Raw genomic sequence first — 23,942 nt, forward strand, 5'->3', positions numbered from 1 at the left:
AGTTCATCCACAGTCGGTTCTTGATCCAGTTCATCCATTACTGGTAGGAGCTCGATGGCATCGAGGGCTGCGTCAACCACAACGTTCTCGCATGAGTACAGCTCCGAGTAGTGCTCAACCCAGCGCTCCATCTGTTTGGCTTTGTCAGCAATGACTTCACCAGATTTGGATTTTAGAGGTGCCATCTTGTTCTGGGTGGGTCCTAATGCCTTCCTCATACCCTCGTACATTCCTCTGAGATTACCTAAGTCGGCACAGGTCTGGATGCTGCTGCATAGCTGGAGCCAGTGGTTGTTGGCACAGTGCCTGGCTGTCTGCTGTACTGTTCTTCTGGCCTCTCTAAGTGCTTCCTGGGTACTCTGGCTCGGTCAGCGTTTGTACTCCAGGAGTGCAGCGCACTTCTTTTCAATGACTGGAATCATCTCATTGGAGTTAGCTTCGAACCAGTCATTCGTGTTTCTAGCCCTTCTTCCAAACACCGACAAGGCCGTGTTGTAAACTGTATCCCTCAGATGTTGCCATTTGGATGTTGCATCGGCACCCCCAGGGCCGCTGCGCAGATTTTCCTGGAGGGTCTCTCTGAACTTTTCAGCTTTCTCTGAGTTTGCCGTCTTTCTGGTGTCAATGCGGGGCCTTCCAGCAGGTTTAGAGCAGTACAGCTTTTTGGGTCTCAGCTTGAGCTTGGAGCAAACTAGCGAGTGATCTGTATCACAGTCAGCACTACGATAGCTGCGTGTCAGAAGGACGTTTTTGAGGTTATTACGCCTAGTGATGACCACATCTAGTTGATGCCAGTGCTTTGAGCGTGGGTGTCTCCACAACACTCTGTGCTGTGGCTTCTTTTGGAAGAAAGATCAGACAGCTAGCAGAGGAGAAGCGAGCGCACAGAAAGCACAATAAGGACTTGCCAGACACCCACTACATCTGCAAGAGATGCAGCAAGGACTGTCACTCTCGTGTGGGTCTTCATAGTCACAATAGACGCTGTAAATGAAGTCCTTAATTGAAACTTTAAAGGGCACGATCCATAGTCTATGCAGACTGAAGGATGCCTACTGCTACTCTTTTTGCACGCATTCAACAAGTATAGATCTATGCATTTAACAAGTATAGATCTATGAATTAGAGGGTATGCTAGCTATTTGTAATCAAAGTATAAACCTTGTAACAATTGTAACCACAAGAGCTTAACTCGCTAGATAAACAAACAAAGCAACATTGTAACAGTAAGAGATTAACTTGTTAGATAAATAAACAAAGTAATTGATTAAGTGGTAACCTGACTCCTCCTGTTACTGTGCAAAACTGAACACAAAACAAAGAACCTAGCTGCTTTTCAGTGGCTCTCAGCCTGGTCACTAGTGAGCTCTGCCCTGGCAGTTGAAATCTCATATTAATACAAGGGCATAGTGGCATTTCACCTGGCCATCGGCTAACAGCAGGTCTTTGGCCATGAAAGCTTAGGCTCCATAATATCTGTTAGTCTATAAGGTGCCGCAGGACTTCCTGTTGTTCTCTAAGATACAGACTAACATGGCTACCTCTCTGAAACTTTTCACAAATGTACAAATGTCTCACACAAAACTCAGCTCAAAACTCACAGCATTTTATACTTTGACCACTCACAGCACGCTTAGTGCAGACAAAGTTAATAATTTATTACTTGAACTGCATCACTACTTAAAAACAAAACCCACCAGGCATGTAAATAACCTCTTTTAAACGTCAATTATTATAACCCCTTGCTGGTCTGTGCATGATTGTGCCACAAACAAGTATGGCTTTGCATATTTTGGTATATAACTCTGTATATTCCTATACAGTTCACCAAGCATAAGACGCGTGAGGTTCAAGACAAAAGATTGTCTGAAGGAAGCCTGCCTTCTTGTCTGTGTCTCTCAGGATAAATACATTGTCCTAATGTATGGCTTTTAACAAGACTACGAATTTACTGAAGTACTCACACTCTCTGTGGAGAGGTCTTATGGGATTAGGTATTTCAATTTCAAATTTTAAAAATTGCTAGTTACCAATTCCACACAAGGAAACTCAAGTGTTTGCTGAGGAGAATCTCAACAGGCAAAGATGTACAAGTCAAATAGACTCATCATGCAGTGCAGATACACTTAATAAAAGACACTGCAGAGTGTTTGCTTTCATGGAAAGCAGAGGAAAAGTATTTCCAAGTGATTAATTGTGCCTTTAACAGTGAAACTCATGTTCGTTGTCACTTTGTCTGGAGTAGCTCACAAATGCAAGTGTCAATCTCAAGTTAGACCATCAGAAAACAGGAGAGATACCCCACACTGGTGATGTATTCTATAATTAGACTTCACCAAATTCCTAACAATTCTGCACTCCTGTCGTTATTATATTAGTCCTACCACGGAGTCACAATCTCCCTTAGGCTCTCCACCACAGCTTGCCAGTCAGATAAACTGGAGTCAGTGATGAAAGGTGATTAAAACCAAAAATCACTACACGTTAAGTCATTCATGACCCAAAAGGACAGTCACTTATTATCAAGTCATTGTCTACTTTTGACTTCCTGTCAAAGAGAACACCATAGCCAGTTTTTCTATAAAGCTAACCAAATATTTTTTTTAGTTAAGAAAAAGAATTGAGATCTATTGAAAAGCTGAAGTGAGAAGCACGCATTACAAGTGAATCCGAGTTTGTAAATTCATAGGGCAGCAAAGATGTAGTAATCTGCTGATTTTTTATAAACCTATCAGAATAAAACATCCATATGTGAGATGTCAAGTCATTAACTGTTACTTTTTAGGATTGTGGCTTCGTTTAATCACCATATGCCTTTTAATGTTAATCTCTGTGCTCTAAGTAATTTGAGTCAATAAAATGAGCTAACAAGGTACGCAAACAACCTTAAGTCTTTGATATGATCTTCCACTCTGTTTCCCCCATTTCTCACAGCTCCTTTTTGGGCACAGGTGAGCACAGAAGCTTCCAGCTTTTAAAACAATAAGAAGTCCTGTGGCACCTTATAGACAGATATTTTGGGACATAAGCTCTCATGGGCAAAGACCTGCTTCATCAGATGCATGAGTGGCGGGGTGGGGTTTCCAGAGGGGCATTTAAAGAGTGGGGTCCCAGGAAAAGTGAGGGCCAGAGCTGAAAAGGTCTATTCAGTGAGGTGGAAATGGCCCATTATCACTAGCATGAATCAAAAGAGAAAAAAACAAGTCAGATCAGACAGGCCCATTGTCAGAATCTAATGGGGAGATATTTACACCCAGGACTGAGAAGCTGCTTTTGTAAGGCGCAAGCCACTCCCAGTCTGTTTAATCCTTGGTTGATGGAGTCAAATTTGCAAATAAATTGTAGTTCAAAGATTTCTCTCTCCATTTGATTTTTGAAATGTCTTTGTTTCAGGACTGCCACCCTTAAATCTGCTGCTGAGTGTCCAGGAAGATTGAAGTGCTCTACCACAGGTTTCTGTACATTACCATTCCTGATGTCTGATTTATGTCCATTTATTCTCTTACATAGAGGCTGTCCAGTTTGACCAAAGTAAATTGTAGTGAGGCTTTGCTGGCACATGATGATATATATTATATTAGTAGATGTGCAGGTAAAGGAGCCCCTGATGGTATGGTTGATGTTAGGTCCTGTGATGGTATCACTGGTGTAGATATGTGAGGAGATTTGGCAGCGAGGGCTGTTGCAGGGCTTGGTTCCAGGTTTAGAGTTCCTCTGTTGTGATATATAGTTGCTGCTAAGAATTTGTTTAAGGGTGGCAGGATGTCTGTAGGCGAGGACAGGCCTGCCTCCCAAGGTCTATGAGAGTGAAGGATCATTGTCTGGGATGGGTTGTAGATCACAGATGATGCATTGGAAATGGTGGTATTTATGTGACCATTGCTCATCTGCACAGTAGTATCCAGGAAGTGGATCTCTTGTGTGGACTGGTCCAGGCTAAGGTTGATGGTGGGATGGAAACTGTTGAAATCACGGTGGAAGTCTTCAAGAGCCTACTTCCCATGGGTCCAGATGATGAAGATGTCATCAATGCAGTGCAGGTAGAGGAGGGGTGCTAGGGGACGAGAACTGGTCAGCCATAAAAATATTGCTATACTATGTGGCCATGGAGGTGCCCATGGCAGTGCCACTGTTTTGAAGGTATAATTTGTCCTCAGATCCGAAATAGTTGTGGATGAGGACAAAGTCACAAAGCTGTGCCACCATTTGTGCCTCGGTCTCATCAGGGATAATGTGCCTAACATTGCCTATCATTGCCACCATGGATGTAGAGGCCCTTTACACCAATATCCCACGTGAAGATGGACTCCAAGCCATCACATACAGCCCCTACCTAAGGCTTCTCCAATGCATCATCAGTGATCTGCAACCCATCCTGGACAATGATCCTTCACTCTCACACACCTTGGGAGGCAAGCCTGTCCTTGCCTACAGATAGCCTGCCAACCTGAAACAAATTCTCAGCAGCAACTTTTTATCACAACAGAGGAGCTCTAAACCTGGAACCAAGCCCAGCAACAGACCTCGCTGCCAAATCTACTCACATATCTACGCCAGTGATACCATCACAGGACCTAACATCAACCATACCATCAGGGGCTCCTTTACCCACACATCTACTAATATAATGTATGTCATCATGTGCCAGCAATGCCCCACTACAATTTACATTGGCCAAACTGGACAGTCTCTACGTAAAAGAATAAATGGACATAAATCAGACGTCAGGAAAGGTAACATACAGGATCCAGAGTGACCTGGATAAATTGGAGGATTGCCCGAAAAGAAATCTGATATGGTTCAACAAGGGGAAGTGTAGAGTACTGCACTTGGGACAGAAGAATCCCAAGCATTCTTATAGGCTGGGGACTGACTGGCTAAGCAGCAGTATTGCAGAAAGGGATCTAGGGGTTATGGTGGATAGAAGGCTGGATATGAGTAAACAGTGTGACCTTGTAGCCAAGAAGGCTAACAGCATATTAGGGTGAATTAGGAGGAGCACGTCGAGCAGATCTAGAGAAGTGGTTGTTCCCCTCTATTCAGCACTCGTGAGGCCACATCTGGAATATTGCGTCCAGTTTTGGGCCCCCCAGTATAAAAAGGATGTGGAAGTGCTGGAGCAGGTTCAGTGGTGGGCAACAAAAATGATAAAAGGGCTGGAGCACATGACCTATGAGGAGAAGCTGAGGGATTTGGGCTTCTTTAGTTTACAGAAGAGAAGGCTGAGGGGCAACTGAATAGCAGCCTTCAGCTTCCTGAAGGGGAGTTCTAAAGAGGATGGTTAGAAACTGTTTTCAGTGGTGCCAGGTAGCAGAACAAGGAGCAATGGTGTGAAATGACAGAGGGAGAGGTGTAGGCTGGATATTAGGAAAAACTACTTCACCAGGAGGCTGGTGAAACACTGGAACATGTTGCCTAGAGAAGTGGTGGATTCTCCATTCCTAGAGGTTTTTAAGTCCCATTTTGACAAGGTCCTGGCTGGGTGACTTAGTTGGGCTTGATCCTGCTTGAAGAAAGGGGCTGAACTAGATGAGCTCCTGAGGTCCCTTCCAGCTCTATTATTCTATGGTTCTATGATTCTATGAGAAGTAGGTTGCATGGGAAATGGGCCACATTGTTTTCAGCCATGCACATGTTTGTAGGTGTATAATTAATAGAGAATCATCGTTTGTTTAGTTTTAAAATAATTGGCTTGCCAGCTACAGGAAAATGAATAATCCCACTTACTTCTCCTTCTTATCTAATAACTGACCTGCCCCAAGCCTGAGACGTTACACAGCAAGCAAATACTGCAGACAAGCATCTTCATTCTGAAACCATGCTTTCTATTACTGTGCATGTAATTATTCCCCCTTGGCTGAATTCAAATGGATTTCATCAGAAGGATGGCTATTAAAAGAAAGTGATTTCTCTGAATAACTGCATGCTAGATGCTTCACTCATGTAAAGTGTTGTTATCTGACTCCCATTTACACCAGCTGAGAATCTGGCTCACTGTGTTAAAGGTGCAGCTGAGCTTCTAAATGAGACCATTAGATAATTACCACAGCTTTGAAACAAAAACATACAGTTAAAATAGTCGTGTGAAAAAAATATTCACTAAGCCTTAGGGAGTGGTGCCAGTGGGTCTAATCCTGATGGCTGGTCTTGTTTACTCTTGTGGTGGCCTGCATGGTAAGTGTCGCTATACCCTGCAGTGAAAGGAGGCTGTATCCATAATACATTATAGCTACATGTGGAAGTGAAAGGCTCTGGCAGGGTAAAGATAGTGGCAAGCTGCCAGAACCTTTTCCTATTGCCTCCCCACATTCCAGAGCCTTTCCCTGAAATGGTGAAAGGCTCCATTAGTGGGGAGGCAGCAGGACATATATAGAGAACCATGAAGGGGACATCCCTTAAGGTTCTGTCATGCATTTACTCCACTAAGCTAAGCAGTGCCTCACCATCTACACTGCTATTTATACCTGTGCTGGGCATGGGAAGGAGAGGGAAGAGCCCAGTGCATGTATTCTGCTTGCCACCGTAAGGAGTGTTGTAAATCATGTGCTCTGAGATCAGTCTCAAAGTTTCCACTGACTTCAGAAGAAGCAGCATTGGGCCCATAATTTATAGGGAATAATTTCAGAATTGCGTATAAATAAATCTGTAGTTTTCAGTAAAATAATTACTGACACACCATTTTGGAACATCATAATGGCAGATGTTGTTCTAATGGCTTAGAAAGTTGTATTGGCATAAATGAGTAGCCCATCAGGAACAAGAGAGAGTTTTCCTAGCCAGACATTTGCTATGTCATTTGAGTAATCAGATGATTGATAGTTCATCATTTTGTCATTCTTGTCCTCAATGATTTAACAGCCTATAATGTATGAATGGATTAAAATTTAATAATGCATCAAATTAAACATAAAAGGTCCAGGAATGTGGAACATGACCCAGACATTTTAGTGGAAATAAAATGTTAGTTGTGGAAGAAGGAAGCTTGGGTTCTAATTTGCTTTCATCACATGTATGTTTACAGAGTATTAAGAACAATAACAGAATGTGTTAGTTTAATAAAAACCTCTCATTATGTTTGGTGACCTTATGGGTAACTCCTGCCTATATAAAAACAGGTTTACATCACATCAATGATATCCGAAACAAGGAAAAATTGTGATTGTATTAGCGGAGGCATTTTTAAAAATATCAAGTGATTGATGAATAACATGCTGTCACTAAAAAGAACCTTCACAAAGGGAAAATGTGCTGTTTTAGTTTGAGAAGGGAAATTAAAGATGAATTATAAAGTCAGTAGAAGCAATACAAGCAAATACTTCAAAATAACTGATTAATAATTAATATTCATTTAACATTTTCTAAGCCATGGCTGCTACCAGTGATTCAAGTCAGTGTTGCCAGATCTTGTTCACTTTGGATAATGAGGAGCTCATGGCAGACAAGCCCAGAAGCTCTGCTCTACAAACAGCACAAAGAGCCCACTGCCGACCTCTTTCTCCTGATGCCACTGTGTTCCTCCCAGATCTGGAGGTGCCCCCAGTCCTGCAAATTCAGATTTAACAGACTTTCAGTATTAATGGACACCCCTTCCCCCCATTAGTCCATTAAATCGAGGGGTTACTGTATTCCCTATCTTAACAGCACCTATTTTGAAATAGTTATTTCAAAAATATGTGCTATTTTGAGAGTAGTGCTCTATGTGCAGACTATGTATTTTGAAATATCTAAGTGTTATTTCAAGATACACTTTTGTGTGTAGCAGCCCTATTTCAAAATAACAATTTTGGAATAGCTATTATGGAATAGTTTATTTCAAATAATGCTTCTGTGTAGACATAGCCCTACCGAGCAGTGCTAGATACAAAGTCCCATTTGCTGAGTTGAGCCTCAAAGTTACACAGACATTTATCAACAATTTTGCATTTGATGTAACAGTTTGATTTGCAAATAAAATTCTACTTGAGAAATGTCATAAAGTATATCAAGTGTGATGAATTTGTATAATAGTTCACCTTTTTTCCAAGTCACTTATGTAAAAAAAGTTTAAAGCAAGTAGAAGCTGCATCAATGAGTTCAAGTTTCAACTATCTCAAATTTTTGTTGCAGTATGAATAACTATTGCAGAGAAGAAGGAACAATGTTGCCATAACAGCAGGAAAAAGAGCCTGCAGAAGCTACCAGGCTTAGTACAGTAAACTTTTTCATAGCCTGCAGTCCCAGGACCAGGAGGATGCTGGATATTCAAATATTCTGGGTAATAGAGAGGTATACCGATGAACGCATAACACTTAAGAAAAATAAGATTAGAAATTAAGAAACAAACAAGAATGTGTGCAGAGTGCTTTATATACCAACAACAGTAATATTGTACACTGTAAACTTATATTGTATTTGCTGTATATATTTGTATTTACTGTCACTGTACTGTACTTGTGGAAAACATAACTAAGATTGACTTATGGTTAAAATACCGGTTATCTGAGAGTTCGAGATAATAGAATGCTGGGTATGAAAGAATTTACAGTATATCTTCCTGGTTTAACAGCATATTGAGGTGAACTACAAAGCAGCATCAGTGCCACTCATCATAATTTGTACAATTAGTTGAAAGAACAGCTGGTGACAGTGTAGGCCGTGTTCTCCAAAAGATAATTGGTAATTATTGGAATTTTTTGATGTAATATATAGCTGTACAAATTTCCATTTCCCCCTGCACACCATCCTACCACAAGATTCGTTGTTTCCAGTGAACACTATAATTCCTACCAGTTTCCTTCTCAGAAAATCATTAACATTCTGTACGGCAAAGAGGGAAATGTGAGAAACTTGGAAATTTGATAGCTCCTGTAAAAACACCTTTCTCCAATTATTATCAACATCATCACTTTACACTTCCCATTGAATAGGGGATTATGTTTATCTGTTGTTTAACTACCATGCAGAGCATGTGCTAGGTGCTACATTGTTGTTTCCAAATTGCGTACAAAATAAATTACACAAAAGTAAAATGGTTGTTCAAAACCTGTTTCAGTGGACAGATAAGCCTAGCTTTAGTACACACTTTGAGTTTCAAAGGTTACCCTAGGTATGAATTGCTAATATGATATTTTTATTCATTTTTAACAGAGATTGAAATTTCCATTATATGATTTAGCCCCACCATGTTAATAATCAGCACCAGTTTACAGTACATATTTAAAAAGCCATCTTATTTTCACTTTCCACCTTTTCTTAAATGTCACAGAAAATGGGAAATGATTCACCCTTTGTGTGCATGTGGATTTGTTTCATAACGGAAGCTGATGTCAGAAACTAATCCACTAAATAGTCTGCTTTTCAAATACATCCATCTCAATGTATTTTTAACAGTATTTTTTCACCCACATATTGTGAATCACATTTTCACCTACTGTGAATCTGTGTTTCCCTGCTGAATTAAATTGCGCAACATCAGTTTACATCATCTGGGGATTTGGCCCTATTCTACAAAAGGCACAAAGACTTGTTTCCAGTCTGTTTAAATTTTGACCTCTTCCCCCGTTATGATAATCATCATTTCAAATAACTTACAAAGCGTACTTTATACTTAGACCTGGGCAATCAGCAGTCACACAATAGGCTCCCAAAGCACTCAGAGAGAATTCAGAAACAAGATGTCTTGACCAGTTTCCAAGTGCCCAACTCTGCCATCAGAGCATACTAGAAGAATGATAAAATGAGTGAAAAAGGTCATTTCAAATGGCAATTACAGCCCATTGGAGACAGCTGAGGTCAAGAATGAGTTGTGATCTGTACATTGTGTGAAAATTAGCCCAGATATGGGCTGGCACCCTCCTCCCCTTACCCCTGAATAAGGGGTAGGAATGCATGGGGGTAGCTGTCCCAGGGCCTGGCATTCCAAAGGGGTTCAGAGCTCCAGCCACTGCTGATGCCAGAGTAGAAGTGGTGCCGTCTGGATCTCTGGGACCATTTGAAATGCTATGGCAGCACTGTATTACCACTCTGCATGTAGCTCTGAGGAAGCATGGGAGTGGCGGGGCGGGGGGCAGCAGAAAGAACTGTCCCAAGCCTACCCTTTTGTGAAAAGCCTCTGCCCAAGTATAGTGTGGTTGTAAGTTTTGTAACTTGCAGTCATTGCTAGGGTAACCTTTACAGTTCTGTAAAATTCTGCAAGCTTTTTAACTTTCAGTTAAACTTGTATAATCCTTGAGCTATAGAACATTCCATCATGGGATAAGGGAGCACAACCAGGCGCGTATGTGTTTCTTTGAGTGGAAAGCAATCACAAGACAATGGAACCAGGAGACAGCACATAGGTGGTGTCTCATATAATCTGCCCTGGGCACGATCAAAGAAAAACACAGAGGTGCTGCAAAGGGTAAAGAAGAACTTGGTGATAATTCTGAGTGGGCTTCTTGGTGATGGACACAGAGGAGAATTCAGTGTACACGACAGGAACCTATCAGTTCAGTTAAAAGGAGAGAGAACACAGACAACAGATTGTCTGATCCAATTGCTGGCCTGTATTTGTGACAGAAAGCAGGCACCCTGGACCCACTATGCTTTGGCTCCTTTTGCTGTCTCTGTGCAACTCTTCACCTGCATAAGTGAATGAATGCATGAGTGTGTGTGTAGGGAGAAAGCTTGATTACTTTTCTGTTTGAGTCAATGGTGGCATTTAATAAATCAATATATGTGTCACACCGGGTAGGTCTTTAATGAGAATAAAGACACACACCCTGCCCCCTTTGGCTACCCCCCTTCTGGGGGTGGGGAGCTGGGTCCCCTTCTGCCTTGCTCCCAAATCTGCGGTGGCTGTTGACTCTTCTGTTTGGCCCAATATTATTCAGGTTCAGATGGGCCACTTTAATATGCACATTTCTACACTTTCTGCCTGCTCTCTAGCCATTGTTGTAGCAACAATGGCTTTCTGAGAAATGGTTAATGCAGGTGTTAGTGGATCTAAACATAAGTTATTATATGGGTGGCACGGTTCACACTACCTAACACCTGATATGGCTCCCTGAGTCTAAATAAATTTGATAAATTATTGACTGTGAATTATTAACCCTTCTTTAACAACAGTTGCATAAGCAGCAAAGTCTTCAAAAAGGCAGAATTGTTTTTGACAAAACTGGTCCTACAACAAACAAAAAATCCATCCCAAAATTCTTTGGTTCTGCTCCGGTAGGTGCTGCATATAAGGGTGAGTTTAAAGAAAGAAGGTAAGCCTGCAAAGCTCAGGTTACTAGCCATTTATACTAAATCAAAGGAAGTTTAATCTTCATAAGAAGTCTCCCTCCAGAGTTTAAGAACTGTACAACAATCTGTGTTTTCTTGTACAAGAATAAACTTTGCTACTAGAGCCCTGAAGTAAATATTCACCAGCATTTCTTAACAAAGGGCTAAGTTAGATGGATTCAGTTGTTCCGTGTGTGTTTAATTATTAATATAGGCAACGTCTACACTAGGACACAAGGTCAAAGTAGCCTATTTTGAAGTAAGAACATCAAAATAGGCTACTTTGATGATAATCGTGTACATGTCCTCCAGGGCTGGCAACTTTGACATTCAACGTCGAAGTAGCCCCGGAGAACGTCGAAAAGAGCCACCCTGGAAGGAAATGCAGAGTGTCCACACACACAAGCCCCCTCTTTCGAAATGAGGGGCCAGGAAAGCCCACGGACCGGGTCACAGACCACACTAGCCCTTCTGGGGCAGCTGCAAGCCGCTCCCGTAAAGGGTCCCTCCCAGACACACTCGGCCTGCACTGCACAAGCAGCCCTGAGTTGGTGATACAAGCCTCGCAGACCTCGAGCCCGCAGACATGGACATCCAGCAGCAGCTGGAAGCCCTACAAGCTACCTCCCACAGAGCAGGTGCCCTTCTAGATGCTGCTCGGGCAGCCGCCCAGCAGCTTCTGGAATGGGAGCCCTCCCCAGGATCACCAGGAGACGCCCCTGACCATCGGGCCCTCCTGCTTCCCCCCCGTCGGGTGCCCCACCAACTCTGGAGCTACCCCTCCAGCACCGAGGTGTGGAAGCACCTGGTTATGGGGGAATGGAATGATAACCAGTGGCTGTGGAACTTCCACATGAGCCGGCAGACCTTCATGGAGCTCTGCCAATGGCTCACCCCCGCACTCAGGCACCATGACACCCGGATGCGGCGCACCCTCCCCATCAAGAAGAGGGTCGCAATAGCTGTCTGGAAGCTGGCCACTCCAGACAGCTACTGCTCTGTGGGACAGCAGTTTGGAGTGGGAAAGACCACAGTTGGGGCTGTCCTCATGGAGGTAAGGAGGCCTGGGGCTGAACCCCCTGCTGGGGAGGGGGGCGTGGGGGAGGAAGGCCTGAGAAGAGGGCCTGGGGAGGGGGGGCCTGCATGGGGGGGGCCGAGGAGGGGGACCTGGGGAGTGACCCCCCCAGCCATCTCTGCACCCCGCCCCAGCACCCACAGCTCACCTTCACCAAAAGCACACGGGACACAGGTGTTTGGAAAAATAAAACTATCATTATTTACAACAACAAAAATGTCGCCTCTTTTCGGCATATAAATAATATTTAGAAAAAATAAAGCAGATTCAATGAAAATAATAATGAATATACAATTGGGGACATCTCTAAAAACTATTATGGGGGGTCAACTATAAATAACTATATACGGGGTGGAGACAACTATGTACAGGGGGGAGACGTGGGCACGCCACATTGGTCCATCATTCTGGGGTGGGGGTGGATGGGCGTGAGCCCCGCCGTGTTCGGCTGGCCGGTTCCCCTGTCAGCTGGGGTCCCTGGAGAGGCTGGCTGGGGGCCGGGAGAATGGGGAGGTATGGCTGAGGCGGGTCTTCAGCCCCGGGTGGCTCTTGCTCTGAGGAGCTGGTGGGTGAGGCAGCAGGCGAGATATTGGGTGGGCAGCAGGTGGGACATCAGGCAGGACAACAGGCAGGACAGCAGGCAGGACATCGGGCAGGACAGCAGGCAGGAGAGCAGGCGGGACATCGGGCAGGACAGCAGGCGGGACATCGGGCGGGACAGCAGGCGGGACAGCAGCAGGTGGGGTGGCGGGGAGAGCAGCACGGATGACATCGGGGAAGGCAGACGGGCCACCAGCTCCTCAAATGTATTGACCACCTGGTTGAATGTGGCCATGAATTCCCACCAGGCCTCCTGGCACCAGGCAGCCTCCCGCTCCTCGAATTGGAGCCTCCGCTCCATGAGGTCCGCCTGGCGCCGGAGGGCCACAGCCACCTCCGGGTCATAGGTGGTGGTGGTGTGGCGGTGTCCTCAGAGGGGGTGGGCCTGTACTGGGGCAGGTGGTGACCCTGGGAGGTGGTGCTTCGGTGGTCTGGGAGGGTTGTCGGGGACCACGGATGGTGCGGCTGCAGAAATAAGGGGGAAGGGAGGCTGTGAGTACCCAGTCTTGACCCATGGCCCATCCCCCCAAGGGCCTGTGTACCCCCCCATCAATCCCCCATTGGTGTGTGCAGTGATCCTGTGGGTGGCCCCCTCCAGTGGTCCACCCCCTCCCCTCCCACCGGGGTGGGGCATGGCACTGTCCATGGGTGGAGGTGCTGCTGGGCACTGGTGGCTGTGGCACCATCTCTGTGCTGTGAATTGCCTGGGCCATGTCAGGCTGGGGTGTTGTGGGGATGTGTGGGGTCCCCGGTCAAGTGGTGCCCCCGCCCCATGCTCAGGGGGTCTGGGCCCTTTGGGGTATGTACCTGCCAGGCTCCAGAGATGCGCATGCAGCGGACACCCGGCTGGAGCTGCGGGATTGGACGTCCAGAACCAGCTCCCCCACTCCGCGCTGGATCACTTGGTGGCTGGGGTGGAGGGTCCCAGCTCTAGCCGTGGGGGGGGCAGGGCTGGCCTCTGGACCTGACCCTGTCTCCAAGGCCGGCTGGGGCTCGTCGGCTGTGGTGTCGAGGGTGGCTGGAGGGGAGGAGGTGCCCTGGGGGCCCAGGATAGCCCTGAGCTCCCGGTAGTAGGGGCAAGTGGCAGGGGCAGCCCCAGACCGGCTGGCCAAGTCCCGGGACCAGGCGTAACCCTGCCGCAACTCCTTGACTTTACTCCTCACATGGTCAGGAGTGTGGGCAGGGTGACCCCGGGCAGCCAGGCCCTCGGCCAGCCGGGCGAACGCCTCCGCATTCCGCCGCTTGCTCCCCATGACGTGAAGCACCTCCTCTTCACCCCAGAGCCCCAGCAGGTCTCGGATTTCAGGGTCAGTCCAGGAGGGGCCCCGCTTCCTACCCCACTGGCTGGAGGCCTGGGATCCCTGGGATGGCCCAGAGGGGGAGCTCTGGGGGCACTCCTGAGGCTGGTTGGCTGCCATGATGATGTCCCTCTGGCTGTGCAGGGACACCTCGTTGCAAGGGTGCTGCACGCACACTGCCAGCTTCCTGCTACAGGGTTTCTGGGTCCCTGCGGCTTTAAGAGATGCTGAGTGCAGAGATCAGAGAGCTCCGCAGGGGCTGGACAGAGTGTCTCAACCCCTCAACTGATTGCCAACATGGAGGACCCTGCTATTTTGAAGTAGCAGGACACGGATCGTCTACACACACCCTACTTGAACGTTCAACGAAGTATTCTTCTGATGGGAATAGCGATTTCAATGTCTCACCGCTTAACTTCGATTTGAATGTCGAAATAGCACACGGTGCGTGTAGACGCGACATGTGCTATTTCGATGTTGTGCCGGCTACTTCGAAGTAGCCGGCTAGTGTAGACATAGCCATAGTGAGTTTTCTTCCTCTTTACAGTATTTTAAACATTCAAGGAGGGTACAACACCATGAGAAATCTTAAAGGCTGTTCAGCCCACTAGGTTTTTAAGTGGAAAGAATTCTAGTGTCTGCTATTTGATTGTCAAACAAGCAAAAAACTGCAAGAAAATGTTTACCAAGGCATAAATTATGGCATGTGAACTTTCAGGGGGATAGCTTTTTGGGGGGAAGTGTGTAAGGGGAATTGAAAAGCAGATTTATAACAGCTTCAACTTTAACAGTGGCAGCTGTTTCACAGTAACATATAATGTTTTGAAAGAAGGCCTATGTGGGAGCACGAGCACCTTGTGGCTGGGCCTCACTTGCAAGGCAGAATGACCATACACTCCATCTTGGAATGCTATCATACAACGGTGGGAAGGTCTGAAGCCAGGCCAGGAGAAAGAAATCAGAAAGTTGACAAGTAGTTGGAGAGTCCCCAAAGAGAACATCCTGACAAGCAGATAGCAAGTCCCCAAAGAGAACAGCTGGGGCAAGTAGCTGGAAGCCCCCCAAAGAGAATATCTTGATTGTGCAATATCAGAGGGTCCTGGGGGGAGGTTCGGAAAATGACCAAGGACAGAGGAAATCTTGTAACATGTTCCGACAGGCCGGGAGGATAGAAAGCCCAAATTAGGTAACAAATGCTTTAATTGGCCAGGTATCGAACCCCCAAGTAAGAAACAGTATAAAAGGTGATTTAGCAGGAATAAGGGTGTGGGCTCCTGGACACCAGGTGGAGGCTAGCAACTTCCAGTCCAGACAGCAGACCCCAGCCTGATCACCCGGACGTCACCACCACAAAAAGTCCCAACCAAGCCGTATCTCTGACTTGAAGGGCCGCTGTAATGTAGTTGTTGGTGAGATGTGGGAGCATTGGATGTTATTGGTAAGTCACATGTAATTATATACAGCTATATGTAACCTAGTGTTTAGCCTGTGCCAAATATCTATATCTATATCTATATCTATATCTATATGTGTATATATATATATATATATATATATATATAAGACAAGTGTTAAGTAATTGTAGTTACGAATAAATGAATCAATCACTATCGGTAAATACCACTAGCTGGACTAGCTGGGGCTGTATAGAGAATTATTGGGACTTAGAACAGCCACAGGGCATTGTTGTGTTCACAATCGGAGTGTTATTGTTCCTGGTACTCATAATACTGTGGAAACCTAGGTTTTAAAGTAGATACACTGAATCACATATTGCTGCTACATTATATAAGGCTGCTATAAAGGTGGGGTGGTCGGTCCCAGGCCACCCGACTCCACCCGCTGTATCAAACCCCACGCGCACCCACGGGACCCGGAGTAGGTCGGCACATTGTCAGCCTAGAGGACTGATCCTGGGCTAAAAGGCTATGAAAACAGGCATGCTAAGGGTCAGAAACACACTTTTCATTTTTCCCCAGAGCAGGGAAGAAGCCCAGTCAAATGGTTTATTTGCTATCCTAAGTCATCTTTAAATGTGATACTAGGCTTCATTATTATTGTTAATATAATAAAGTCGAGATTACTTTCTTGGCAAATGCAGGGCTGACCAATGCTTTTCAAAGCCAGTTACGTCAGGTGCATGTTCAGGGGGAGGGTATTTTACACTGATGGCAGGTAACAATAGCTAATACTCAACCTCAGTGATCAAAATGTTAATATCCTAGTTGGTATTTTAACAGTTTCATTTTCTCCAAAGAAATCAGAAGTTCTGCAAAATGTTAAACACCTTCAGAGTTCAGGCACCTGCACTATGAGTTCGTTATTCCAATACATTCTGTGAAGTCACTGGGATCACTGATCAGTTGCAAAAGTTACGGGGAATATTTATTTAACAGATATGCTGCTCCTTCTCCAGATTGGTTGTTTTGTTGCCTCAGAGTTCTTTTAAAGTTTCAATCTTTGACACTAACTCTGCGAGTGCTCTCTCTCCCATAGAGCACCCGTAAGAAACTGATAGTGGAAGCTTAGCAGCCCTAAACAAGTCTCACCTCCCTTTCCCCCCAGTAACACTAGCTGCTGGTAGTGGTCCATTCCAGTCAGGTCCTCTTTCCTTCCCCCGAGCACCTCCTGCACAGCAAGGATCAGCAGCTGTTCTGTGGTGTGCAGGAGGTGCTGGGGCTGAGCAGGAGGAGCAGAGGCAAGAAAAGCAGGGAGAACTTCCCCAGATGCTTGGAGGGGAAGGGATGGAACCACCCTCTCCGACCAGTGGGACTCTCCTCTTCAGCACAGTGGAATGGAAGCCGCCTGAGAGAGCAAGTTTCTGCATCCTGCCCAGGCTCAAGTGCCATGAACTGTGGATGGGCAAGCTAGAGGCCCCTTTGTACAACATATTTCTGGCTTGCTCAGCCCCAGGGAATGTAAGATGCCTTTGCAATCAGGCTCTGTCAGACAGCTGCCAGGCTGCAGAGGACTCACTAAGAGTGGCTGGCGTTAGAAGCAGCTCCTTTCTGCTCACTGCTGGGGTGGCCTCCCTCCATGGAAAGCGGTGGAATGTATTTTGTGCAGCAAGATAACAGAGCGTCCTCTACTGCATCTTCTAGGTGTCTTTTATACACTTCTCCCCACTGGCAATGGGATTGCTCCATTTCAACTATTCCTGAAGTAAGAGGGCTCTTAGCCCCTTTCTACAACTCAGTAGAAGGTGTTTGGTTGGTTAGTTCCCAGAAGCAAAAGAAAGGGGAAGGGTCAATGGGAAATCAGGACCCCGAGCATCTCCAAGAGAAAAAGGGAGAGGTCAATGCTCCATGTCAGCCTTACTGACAGAGTGGTCAAACTAATGACAGAGTTAGGAGGCTGGGGGGTTCCTGTCCTCCAAGTGAGCTGGATTTGCCTGGGGCAGGAAAAATGGGGATGAGCCGAGGAGAGAGCAGGAGCCTGAATTGATCTGGGGAGCAGAGCCATGCTAGCCAGATAGAGCCACTGGAGCAGGTCAGAGAGCAGATCTGGTGCTGGGAGCAGGTCTGCAACAACAAAAGCAAGAGAAGTAACCCAGGAAGCAGGTCAATGCTGGTGCAGAGCTACAGAAGCAGCCCAGAGGGCAGACCCATGCTGGGAGAAGAACTGAAAGAACCTGAGCCAGAGGGGCCAGAGAAGCAGCCCAGGATCAGTCCAGTGTGTGATGTGGGAAGCGGACACTGGGAAAAAGGGACAGTGCAGGGAGATGCCACTGGCCGAGAGGTCTTGCAGGCCAGACTTAGAGGGGGATCATAACCCCAAGGGCAGCAGGAACTGATGCTGGGGAAAATGGTCATGTCAGGTGGAGCCTGAAGGTGTATCCCACTGCCAGAGCAAGCTTCTGACCTGCAGCATCCCTGCACCATAGTTGTGGCCTAAGAAGAACAGGGACCTGTGAGAAACAGGTTGTGATCTTCTCTTATATTCCAGAGATGGCTGTTGGTTATGCCCAGAGTGGAGTTATGCATTTTCCTTTAAAATTGCCCATTTTTCTTCTTTTTTTTAAAACTCTATTTCCTTTGAATTGTATGTAATGATCAGTAGGTCAGGGAGGTGTCCAGTGTAGACGGAGTGCCCTGGAGTGAAAACACCCTAGCCTTTGTCCTACGTGACCATAACAAGATTGCAGGTTGACTGCACCAGGAATCCTGGGCCTAGGCTTGCTGGGGTTGTGGGGACTCTACCACACAGGACAGTGGAAAGGCAGCCCTCGATATAACAGAGACCTTTGGGTAGAGACAATGGAAGCAAGAACTCAGATCCTTTTACTAGGCCATTTCACCAGGGCAGTGTGGACACCTTGAAAGTTCCCCACAATGAGATGACTGTTCCACCACTAAACTCGCATGTAATGGATATTCCTTGACTTTTAGGTATTGCATAGACTGGACACCTGACAGGCTCTGTTTGACTGATCCTTGGCTCTTCATCCATAGTGACTAATACCTGACACCCACATTCTTAGAGGATGTCCTAAAATGAAGTCAGAAAAAAATTTGTATAGTTCTCTGGTTCTTTTCCTCCCACCCCAATTTTCAGAGAAATGGTGATTACTCAGACAGATGACGATCCTCTTTTCTATGCCAAGCCTATTTTGTAACTTTGTCTGTGACAGCAACTAGCTTGGTCATAAACATTTTGGAACTTTTAACTGTCTCAGGGACTTTTCCATTAATTAGCTCAGTTTTTGGCCTTTGGTGGGCTGGCATATGGAGGTTCTCCCTGGGAACAGATTAATGGCAGTATAGGTCACTAACATAGGACAGGCCATTAATTTCAGTTATGGCTCGGAAAAATCTTCTTTTCTGTCAAAACTTCTGGTTTTGCCAGCCATTCATATTGCAGGAAGGAGAAGCTGAGTGTCAGATGACTTGTTCTGATGGGAGGAGGCACATCAGGTGAGCATTAATTAAACTTAAGGGTCTTCCTGGACAACTTTTCACAGCACTTCCAAAACTGAAAAAAAAAAAATTATTGGGACCAATTCTGCTGTCAGTTACTGTAAGCAGGCACAATCCTGTCAAACTGCAAGGGCTGCACCAGGGTAGACTTCTATATCTACAACACAACAGTCCTCCTCAACTGAGGAAAAGCTGTTTTTCATAGCTGTGTCTGAATATACAGTGCAGTTCCCTCTGGCTGCCAGGGAGCACGGATTCAAAACTCAAGAATCAACCATTCTGGTAAAACTAATGAGGAGGCCTCTGGCTCTTTTAAGGCTAACAGATTTAAATGGGCATAAGCTTCCATAGGCAAAACACTCACATTGTCAGGTGCATCTGATGAAGTGTGTCTTTGCTGATGAACACTTGTACCCAAATACATCTTCAAAACAAAAAGCAGTCAAGTAGCCCTTTAAAGACTAGCAAAATAGTTTATTAGGTGAGCTTTCGTGGGACAGACCCACTTCTTCAGACCATAGCCAGACCAGAACAGACTCAATATTTAAGACACAGAGAACCAAAAACGGTAAGCAAGGAGGACAAATCAGAAAAAGATAATCAAGGTGAGCAAATCAGAGAGTGGAGGGGTGGGGTGGGAGGTCAAGAATCAGATTAAGCCAAGTATGCAGACAAGCCCCTATAGTGACTCAGAAAGTTCCCGTTCTGGGTTAAACCATGTGTTAATGTGCCGAATTTGAATATAAAAGCCAGCTTGGCTGTTTCTCTTCAAATTCGGCACATTAACACATGGTTTAAACCCGGACGGGAACTTTCTGAGTCACTATAGGGGCTCGTCTGCATACTTGGCTTAATCTGATTCTTGACCTTCCCCCCCATCCCTCCACTCTCTGATTTTCTCACCTTGATTATCTTTTTCTGATTTGTCCTCCTTGCTTACCGTTTTTTGGTTCTCTGTGTCTTAAATATTGATTCTGTTCTGGTCTGGCTGTGGTCTGAACAAGTGGGTCTGTCCCACGAAAGCTCACCTAATAAACTATTTTGCTAGTCTTTAAAGTGCTACTTTACTGCTTTTTGTTTTGATAGTGTATAGACTAGCACGTCTTCCTCTCTGTTACTATCCAAATACATCTGTTAGCCTTTAAGGTGCCATGGGACTCATTGTCATTTCTGCAGATATGGACTAACACAACTACCTCTCTGTTACTTCTCACTCTAAATTTAAAAATTTGGATCTAGGACTTGAGCCAAACAAGAATAAAAGTGATTTAAATATGATGACTGTAAATACTGTATTTAGTAAACACTTTACCTAAACATTGTAATGGTGCAATTGGGTAGATGTAGTAAATGAGTAATTAATATAACTGAGTGGCAAATTAATTATCCGAAGAACCCACGAAGAATGAAAAAAGGCACACTTGACAAATTACAGTAAACCAGCAACTCAGTAAAACAAATTTACAAAGCTAAACCTTTAGGAAATATTTTAGAATATAATTTAACAAATATTGATTTCTTACAATATGAATTCCATGCCTTTTTGTTTACATTCCTTGTTTCTGAGTTGCTGTTATGTTCATTGCAGATGTCATAGCTGGAATCCAGTCATAGGGGCTGCTGAAGAGATCAAAGAAGGGCCAGAAGCACCATGGAAAGGAAGCAGCAGAGGCAAAACAGTCAGTTGCGTCCTGGAGCTTGAAGAGGGAAAATGGGGTGCCTGGAGGAGCAGGACTGTGGACAGCTTACTGCAGGCAGGACTGAGACCAAGGAAGGCTGTCAAGGCCTGTGTACGTGGCAGGCTGGAAAAGCAGCAAGTTCACAAACAGGTCACCATGGGCAGGATCCATGCAGGAAACCAAGCCCAGAGCTTAGTCTGACCAGCTGAGGATATCATGGTGGTCTGATTGTAAACTGACCCCAGGGATGGATGCTGAAAGGACACCAACTGAGGGTTCCAAGATGGGTCCCTGTTAAGCTATTGCAGAAGGAAGTGCCTCTGGTGGGGAAACCTGGGTGCTGCAGCCCTATAAAGAGCTAATGGGACAGAACTAGGCTGCATTTACACTACAAAATTAATTCAACATTTAATAAATTCTATTTTAACCTCGTTTTTGTGAATTTGAATTTACTTGCCCACAAATCTTTCAGAAATTTGACCCACCATTTCTCTGTGTTGAGTTTCTTTATCCCCATTGCCTTATCCAAGTTCGACTGCATGAGCAATGCATTGTTGGCACCTATCCCACAATGCCTTTGAGTATATAAACCGAAAGGAATACTTCTCCATGGTTTTGCAGGCATTGGTAGATCACAAATGTCGTTTCACTGACATAAACGTGTGATGGTTGGGGAGAGTTCATGACATGAGCATCTTCAGAAATTCTGATCTGTACAGAAAGCACCTTGATGGAATTTTTTTTTTTCCCAGACTGGAAAATCTAGATTGGCAAAGTGAAGATGCCTATTGTAATATTGGGCAATCCTGCTTACCCTCTGTTCCCTTGCCTTTTGAAGCCCTACAGAGGAGCCCTAGACCACAACAAGAAAAACTTTAATCACAGACTCAGCAAGTGCAGAATGCTGCTGGAATGCACCTTTGGCCATTTAAAAGTGAGGTTCAGCTGCCTATTGACCCATTTGGACCTTTCTGAAACTAATGTCCCCAGTGTGATTATGGTGTGCATTATTTTCCATAACATTTGTGAATCCTGGAGGGAGAATTTACTGTTCACCTGGAATTCTGAGGCTGAGACCATGAGCAGGGTTAACTTGAAGCTGTCTACATGACCACTCACCAAAAAGCATGCAGAGGCAGCAGCAATAAGGAACGCTTTAAAACACAGCTTCGTAAATGATCTGTCACACACATGGAAGTGATGCATTTCTCTGTTGTAATACAAACTAAGCCCCACTCCCCAAACTGATTTGTGCTCCCCACCAAAAGTGAACCAACAAATCAAACTATTTTCCTAAAAAAAGGACACCTGTGCTTTCATCTTTCTACCCACCACGAGTCCTCTACAGTTCTTGGCTTAGCGGCAGGCACCTGTGCTTTCAGCCATCTCTACTCACCCCTGCCCTGTTGCATCTGCCGCGAGTCTTCAGCATAGTGGTAGGCACCTGTGCTTTCAGCCCTTTCCACCCTGCCTGGTTCCCTGCAACGATTTGTGCACCCTACCACTTGTACATACCAAAAATCACATCAAGCTCAAAAGAATAAATTTATTTTGTGAGAAGCAGAGGTTTAAACAGCAGGGAAAAGAGGCATTGTCAAGGGTGGTGGAATAGCCTTTTGCAGTTTCTCTTGGGACTAGAGCAGCAAGCTGTCCTTGCCCTCCCTGCTTGTGTTCAGAGACTGCAAAGAAGGTGGGGGTGGGTGACCTGTGTTTAGCAGACTCCAGGCAGCAATGAGTGGAGCCTGCAGTGATGCACTGGGAGTCCTTCTGAAGCTGCAGCATTGAGTGCAGGGCCTCCATTTGGTCTCTTGCTGCTGTTATGAGCTTTGTCGCTTGCTCTGGCTGGAATTCAAGATTTTCTCCTGCAACTCAGCTGTAGTCTGCCACCACTGAGCTCTACTTTGCCACCACTGAGATGTGTCCCTTGTCATCTTACTCATTTCTGCCTCAGACTGCTCCGTGTGCTGCAGGATGAGATCCTGCTCGTACCTTTTTCACTTGCTTGCCCTATCTCCCACGCTGGGGATGGCAGCCAGAAAGTTAAGATACAATTCACGCAAAGTGCTTCCCCATGAAATGAATGGGTCTCTGTATCTCCTATCAGGGAAAGTTTCTTTTTTCAAGGCCACTTCAGGTTTATTAAGGGTGGAATTCAAAGCATGCACTGCACCGTGCATCATTTACCATCATTGATCCAGAACATTTCAATGTGGACATGGTAAGCTATTGTCCACTTTTCAGGGGAAAGGGGAGGGCCGCAAAGCAGAGGAAGCCATCTGGTGTCCTGGGCCAGGGGCAAAACTTATTTTGGCTGTTCCTGGAGCAATCCTCTGCGATAAGCAAGGCACTCAGAGCTTGGCAGCCAAGTGGTGAGAGGGGATGGTGGTGAAAGGTCCTGTTCCAGCCACTTGGATGGCTGGGTGAGGGGAGATCCTTGTACAGTAAAAAGAAATGCCAAGGAGGAGGGGGATTTTCCTGACATCTGCCAGGTCAGGGAGAAAAGGATTTTTGGTAGTCATGGAGCAGCCCTCTTCACGCAGGAAAGGCCATGTAAAGTAGGGCAAACTCACCTGTGCTGCACATCCCAGTTTGCAGTAGCAGGGTCCACAGAGCATGGTGGCTGCATGGCTAGGGGAAATGGTTCAATTCCAGCTGCATGGATCGCTGGGAACCCTATAAAATAAAAAAGAAATGCCATGGAGAAAAGGACATGGGAGGGGAGAAGACCCGGAGAGCCTGCAACCTGCGAAGGGGTGGGGGAGTAGGAAATGGAGCACTTGACAGCTACATAGTGTGGCAATGTGTTCCAGGGAAATGTAAAAGGGCAGAAGCATGGGGAAAATATCTGATCCAAATTCTCATGCTTCTTTAGGTTGCCAAAGAAGACATCACCCTCCTAAAACTAACAGATATCGACAAAGAACAGCTCCTCATCCTGTGTGACCACAAGCCTGGAAAATTTGCCAAAATGCTGTGTGGTACCATGACATCAGATCACTAGCTGGTTGCCTGGCATGGCAAGGTATGCTACTGTGGAAGCTGCAGTAAGTCAGGCCTGCCCAAAAACCTTGTGCAAAAAGCATAGACGTGCCTGGATGGGGCCTTTGAGGAGATTTCCTTAAAGGAGAAGTGC

Source organism: Carettochelys insculpta, chromosome 1 (assembly GCF_033958435.1).
Source record: "Carettochelys insculpta isolate YL-2023 chromosome 1, ASM3395843v1, whole genome shotgun sequence".
Lineage (NCBI taxonomy): Eukaryota > Metazoa > Chordata > Testudines > Carettochelyidae > Carettochelys > Carettochelys insculpta.